Raw genomic sequence first — 7954 nt, forward strand, 5'->3', positions numbered from 1 at the left:
CCAATAGGGATACATAGGTAAACTTATGGATATTGAATGGGGACTTGATGGAACCCCTACATGAGAAAAATTTTCAAAAATCTTCCTTGCTACTAGTTTTTACTCAATTACTGACCCTTTAGTTTTAAAATTTGATTTGATTTATTTATGATGTCCTAAAAATTCTTCCACTGCTTATATGATATTTGAAGCATTTTGAATATGAATTTAAAATTTCATTTGAGTTAGAAAGCAATTCTAGAATAGAAGATATAAATGAGTCTTTAGGGGGGCTCTATTTTCACCCAGTTTTAGACACCCAAAATGTTTTTGTGAGTGTTTAGCTAGGTTGGCAATTCCGGAAAAAATTCCTAAGTGTCCCCTAACTCGGTTTACCAATCCCTCTTCAAACTACTCGACTTTGAAGATTAAGACTTTGCTAAGAGGCTGAGGTATGTAGCCTAGTGTGTGGTGATTGAATGTGAATCAACCCTATTTTTCATCTTTAAATGAGTTAAGAAAGCTGGAAGAAATAGTTTTTGGTGCAAGGATTTTATTCCCCTGTTTCTGGATCGATCCATGTACAAGGGCAGATCGATCCAACTGACTTGATTCTAAGATCAATTTCCAACCCTTGGATTAAGGGCTTCATTCTTATTTAAAATTAAACTTTCTCCAATTTCTGGAAGTATAGAGAGTTACAATCATGTGAGAGCTTTTCCTTCCTCTCCATTTTGACTGTGTTTACCTCCTAAGAAAATCCCACAAGTTTTTCAAGAAATTTTTCTTAAAATGGATTTTCTGAAAATAAACATGGGTTGATTTTTGAAACATTCATCTCTCATTCTCTTGGCTTTGTGCAAAAACCCATTTTCTTCTTGTGAGGATTCAAGAAGAGGCCGAGATTGAACTTGGTGTGGACTTCAAGTGCGCTCCGGAAGATGAAGGTGAGAAGTTGAAAGTGAAGATACTAATCAAGTGGTCCGGGAAGGATTAGTTGGTTTGAGCTAGGTAAAACCTTGTACTTAGTTTTTATTCTTCATAGTGGAGTTTTTCAATCGATGGCAGGCCCATGGTTTTTTATCTCTTCGGAGATTTTTCACGTAAATATATAGTGTCACATTGTCTCTCTTTCTCTTCTTAGCATCAATTTGTTCAGTTTCAGCAATTTATTAGAATTTTGATAGTCTACTACTTGATTGATTGATGAATAGAAAGAGTTATGAGTCATCTTTGAAGCTATTTCTGATTGTTGATCATTGACATTTTGAGGTATATTGATCTTGCATTTATCTGAATTTATTTTAAGTTGATTTGAGTTTGGGAGTGTTGAATCATGTGCATGTGAATTGCATTTTAATATTGTTGGGGAGTGTTGTTGCATTCATATATGCATGTGATTTATAATTTGTGTTTTTGAGAATGTGTGAAGAGAAGAAAAATATTTAAAAAGTTTCAAGGTTTGCTAATTTGAGTTAAGAATTTTTTTTTGTCAAAACACTTATTCACCACCTCCCCCCCAGGGTGTATTCCACTATTGAGATTTACTTTTTCAATTTTTGTAAAAATAATATATCAGATGACTTTTTAAATTTGATTCAATAATTTTTTTTCTTAATTCTAAACTTCTTAAAATTGATCTTAGACACATAAAATCTTGAAAATAATTTTCCTAATTGAAAGATATAATTTTCCCTTTCCACACCCATTACACTACCCCAATTTTGAATATAAGCATTGTTTGATTGTTTTTAAAATTGATTTGTGTGTTTTCTGACCTTTTCTTTATTTTTCTTATAAAATAGATATTCTAACATGTTTTGTGATTTTTTTGTATGATTTTTTTTGGCACTTCTATGTTAGTTTAAAAAATCAGTTTATGGATGCTATTAAATTATGTTCGGGTTTGGACCTTTTGAGAACTTTCTATAAACTGGAATCAATCAAAGTTTCACTAAATTGCTTGGCCTTTTGGTTGATAATCTAGACATATAGAAGAGGTCCTCTGAATTTTATTTTATTTTTAATTAAAATCCACTTCAAGATATTTTATTTTAGGATTTATTCTTTAAAGGCTCCTATTGTGATTGCATGCTGATTTCTATATAATGTTTAACTTACCCTTTAACTTGGAGTTAATTGAAATGTTTTTACTTGATCTTGGCTTTGGTTTTGTAATATAGACATAATGAGGATGCCATATGATTCCTCCCATGTTGAAATGATGTCTCTAGATATTTTTTGGGGAATTTTTCAAGTGAATGCATTCTGCCCATTTATTGCATGTTTTGTCTTAGTTACTTTGATACTTATGGCTACCTAGAGTATTAGTTCAAATTTAATAATGAGCTTGTATATATGTCCTTGGAATCTTGCCTTCTTTTTAGCTATGCAAATGTTATATATATTACTGTTTTGCATCGTAGTTATTTATGTTGTATGTAGTGTTTTGCCTTCTTTGTATGAATTGTTTTAAACCTATTTCATCACGTGTAAGCACTTTCATATAAATCACATCCATTAAGTCCCTCATGGTTGTTTATTCATTAAAAAATGAAGAACTATTTGGTTCAGAAGTACTATATGTCAATGCAATCCATGCATTGATGTATCTAACAAAATTATAAAAAATAATATGTATCATTTTCTGTGAATGTACTTGAAAGATGTGGTTTGGCACCAACTCAAGGACATTGGAGTTGAAGGGAAGGAGTAAGTATTGACTATTGGTTGGTATATTAAGTCATCACCTTTCTAAATTGATTCACATTGGAGTTGAAGGGAAGGAGTAAGTATTGACTATTGGTTGGTATATTAAGTTATCACCTTTCTAAATTGATTCTATTGAAGCATACAATGATAGTTTCTTCTTCAAATCATTCAAAAGTACCTACAATCATAAAGCGAGTTGGAAATATATGTGGTTGAGATTTGTAATCCAACATATTCAAATCAGCGGACTATCTTCCATTAAAGACAATTCAATAATGCTACATGAAGATGTAGGATACATTAAAAGGTGACTAAACTAAGCATATCTCGACCAAGTTCGTTTTCAGAACTCCTTTATACTTTTTAGTATGTATTTCCTAACATTTATTTTTTTATTTTTATATTGTGGGGCAGAATTGGCTTCACTAGAATTTAGTGAAAAAAAACCATCCAGATTATCAAGCCAAAACAGTCCTAGGATATGGCTTACACCTTGTACAAACTATCTGCCATGACATAACAAGGATATGGCTTGAACTCACATCTCATTCTAGGTTTCAACAAGATATTTGCAGATTTTCATTGAAACAAGGAAATGCTACATGACACATTACCAAACAAGACGGGCTCAAAATATTGTGAATATTTATATATGTTGAATTCTATGGTCCCGGAAAGAGGTAAGACGGGGAAGTGCAGTGGTTCAACCTTATTATAATGTTGGATATTTTTCCCAAATTTTTAAGTTAAAAATACGTTTGGGAATTCCAAACAACAGGATTCTTTAGTGGCAGTTTACTATAACTACAAAGTTTGTGGCGGAAATTCTATCACTACCAGCACTTCGGGATGGAATCTATGATTGACAATATCAAGCTTGCTAAGATTGTAGAGCAAGGGCGATTTTTAAATTTCTGGCTGGTTTAAACCCAGAGTCAGACCAGATCAGCGAGCAGATTATAGGAAAAAATCACTTCCATTTCCAGGACAAGTTTATGCCTGAGTACCTGGTGAAGAAAAAAGAAGAAAGTTATGCTCGGTTCTCCATTAATAAATGAAGGATCAACCCTTGAAACAGTGTAGGATGGCGCATACAAGGCTGAACAAAAGGGAGGAATAGATGAGGAATCTCTTGTGACTTATATTGCAATTTTATTAACTTCCAAGAAGAATCAGACTTTAGGGATGGCAACGGGGCGGGTTCGGGGCGGGGCGCCCCCCTCCCAACCCCGCCCCGTTTATTTAAACCAATTCCCATCCCCGTCCCATTTAAAAAATTAAACGGGGCGGGGCGGGGCGGGGCGGGGCGGGGCGGGCGGGTATGCTACATTCCCATACCCGCCCCGTTTAACTTTTTATTTAATTTTAATTTTAATTTTTTTTAAAAATTACTTTTAAATTTTTTTAATTATATTAAAATAAATATATTTTATAAATAATTAAATAATTATATTTTTTATAACTTATTTTATTAAAAATAATTTATTATTATCTATATATTAAAAATAATAAAATAAAAATTAAATTAAATTAATTTTAAATTTTAAATTAATTTTAATTTTAATTTTAATTTTATATATAATCGGGGCGGGGCGGGGCGGGGTGGGGCAATACCCGAACCCGCCCCGAACCCGCCCCGGGTTTCAAAAAAAATCCCAAACCCGTCCCATACCCGTTTAGAAAAAAAAAATCCCACCCCATTAGGGGCGGGGCGGGGCGGGTACCCGAAATGACCCGCCCCATTGCCATCCCTAAAGAAGATGAATGCACAAACCTACCTTAGATGATCCAATAACACTGCCCGTGTTTCATTTTTAAGGTCATTGCGGACACTGATCTTGTGATGTCCCACATCGGATAGGGGAGAAGGTCCATGGCACTATATATGTAAAGACTCCTCTTAATCAAGTAGACGCGTTTTAAAGTCATAAAGACTCCTTTGGGTCTAAAGCGAACAGCGGGTCGTTATAAATCTGGCCAAAGGGAGAAGACAATTTTAGTATGAAATCACACCTCATCCCAAAGTGCATGAAATTGTAAATTTTTATATCAATAATGCAAGTATCTTTAGTTTTTCGAAGTTAGGTTCTAAAAATTTCTTTCTTTTCTTCTCTAGATAAGGATAAAAATATATATAAATAAACAAAATGGGTCGGGATGGGAACGTGGTTGGGGAAAGGAAAGACGGGATTGAGATGGGGTGATTCCTCATAAAACCAAGTGGTTGCCATTCCTATTGATCAGGCAATGGTATGGTTAATGAGGCTGGAACATGTGCCACAAGTAAATAAAAGTCCTTAACCTAGTGGGTGCAACAATCACCACTATTCTAACATCACAACAATCCATACCGTTGGATCTTCCACCAAACATACACAAGTCCTTAACATAGAATTTGGTCAACCAATCTCAGGATTAGAGAATGAGGGTCCAAGTTGTACATATCTTGACAAAGCCAACCTCGTCATTGGCCACACTTACTTTACACAAAATGATTAATAATACGCGCCACGTCGTGTCCCCAACCATATCTACACGCACCACTCATATTCTACACCGTTATCATGTCCGCCAACTATTTCTTATCATTTTTTTAATGGTTTGAATTTTTTTTTTTTAATAATTTAACTTTTAGTAGACAAACTAAATGATTAGACAATAAAACCCATTATTTTCCATATTAAAATTATTAATTAAAGTTTTGATTTGTTTTTTCTTTTTTCTTTTTTATTTTTTTTATAGTACTTGACGTAGCTCCACAATGAATTTCTTTGCTATTTAGAATAAGAAAATGCTTAATTGAGTGGAATGAGATAAAAGTTAGGGGGTGTTTGGTACGTTGGAATAGAGAATGGAAATAAATATTTTGTTTCCATTCTTATTTCTTAATGGATATAAATGAATTTGATGATTTCATTTCTAGCATTTTGATGAACTTAGGAATACAAGATTTGAATGATTATTTGTTTCCATTCCAATATTTGATAATAATAGAAATGAAAATAAAAAAGAAATAAATTTACAATAATATCCTTCCATATAATTTAAAATATTTTTTTTATTTAAAAAAATAAATTTTAAGAGTTTTTTTGTCATTAAATAATAAGACTAAAAAAATATATATACTCAATAAATATAAAATTAACCATAAAAAATCATATAACCCTAATGTACAAATATTCAATTATCATTTTTATTAAAAATTTGAATAATTTGTCATGTTTAAGTAGTTATAAAATTATATTTCACCAAAAAAAAATATTTATTATAATATTTAAATTCTCAAAGCTAGCAAATATTTTACCTATTTCCAAAAGAGGAAATAAAAGAATTCAAATTTCATTCAAAACCCTATAAATTAGAAATTGAAATTTTTTTTCTAAATGTCGTGGAAGGTTTGATTGATTCAGTTTGGGAGAATCACTTGCATAGAAGTAGATGATGAATGGACCTCTAACTTTGCAAAGAAGATAAACATCGGGCTTGAATAATGAGATAAGAGGGTAAAATAGTAAATTTATGTTATTTTATATTATCAAATGGGTTTAATGAATCAGAATACCACATACTTTTGATGAATTCAAATCTGACTTATAAGTTGGATTTGATTTCTACTTGAATAATTTTGATTTCATTTCTGTCTTCTTAACATTTATTCAAACATAGGAATAAGGGAGAAAATGAATGAGATGTCTATTCTCATTCCCTATTCCCGTGTACCAAACACCCCCCAAGTGTAAGTGAGTATTTGGGAAAACTTAATACTTATGACTTACGTTGATTTTAAATTAAATTATTTTTAAATTGTTAATTTAAAGTTTATTAATTATTTTTTATTTTAAGTATTAAGGTTATTTGATAAAATTAACTTAAAATCTATTTTAAGTTATTAAATCCATATATATTTTCATTAGTTATGATTAATATTTATTATCATCAATTTTAAGTAATATTTTTTTCATTAATCATAAATAATATATTTGTTTATTAAAAATCCATATTGAAAGTATTGTAATAATATAAAAGGTCACCTTAAAATATATATATATATATATATATATATATATATATATATATATAAAGAGTTATGGATATGAAGTCATGATTATTAAATAGATTCTCATTATATGGTAAATAAGAGAAAAAAATTTGAAATTAAAAATAAGTTAATTATTTTAATTTAATACTTAAAATCATTTTTCGCTTTAAGTTGTAATATTAAGTTGATGTTGGTTTTTTTTTTTTTAATTATTTTTTTATTTTTCATACTTAATTCAAAATAGAACTTAAAACTAAATAGTGTTTAAGAGGATTAAGTATCAAGTTATTTGTTTTTATAATATTTTATTTCTATTAAACATTAAAAAGTAAAGAAAATCCAAATGTTACTTTTCCATTAAAAAGAAAAAAAAAACTAAATATTTTAACTTTTTATATTTAACAAAAAATTTATAATAAATCATAAAAAAAAGTAGAAAAACAAACATAAAGTTTAAAAGCAAATTAATTTCAACAAAAAAAAGTAAAAAAAAAAAAACAAACAAGCTTTAAGTTATTTTACTAAATATGTTAAATCTACTTAATAATTTAAATTAAGTTATTAAGACACTTTAAGCCATGAAGCTATGAGAAGTTTAGTGAAACTTAATATTTATTATTTAATGATTTAAGTTGATTTTAAATTAAATTATACTTAAATTATTGACTTAAAACTTATTACTTAATTTTAATTTTAAGTAATAAAGTTGTTTGATAACTTAAAACTTATACTAAATTATATAATTAAACATATTTATTCTCATAAATTATACTTAGGGTAAATAGAGTTAAGTAACACTGAAAGTTGTTGAGTAGCAAAGAAAATCATGGAAGTAATTAAGTCAAATGAGGTAAAAAAGTAAAATAAAGATATAAACTTAAATAATAAATTAATTATTTTAACTTATTATTTAAAGTTATTTTTTATTTTAAATTATATTATTAAGTTATTTTACCAAATATACTTAATTTACTTAATAACTTAATTAATTTATGAAATTATTTTAAATAATTAAGTTGGTTTACCAAACACCCATTTAATTTGCTAAACACCCTAATCTTTTAATTGAAATGTAATCAAGATTAGAAAAAAAAAATGCTTAGATAAGGGCAACACATTATTAGCACATTACTTGATAGAAAAGGATTTTAAATTGCTAAAGAAGACTTAATTCAATAATTATAATTGATTTATTAAATATTGAAATAATGAAAAATTAAAACA

This window comes from Vitis vinifera, chromosome 19, assembly GCF_030704535.1.
Source record: "Vitis vinifera cultivar Pinot Noir 40024 chromosome 19, ASM3070453v1".
NCBI lineage: Eukaryota > Viridiplantae > Streptophyta > Magnoliopsida > Vitales > Vitaceae > Vitis > Vitis vinifera.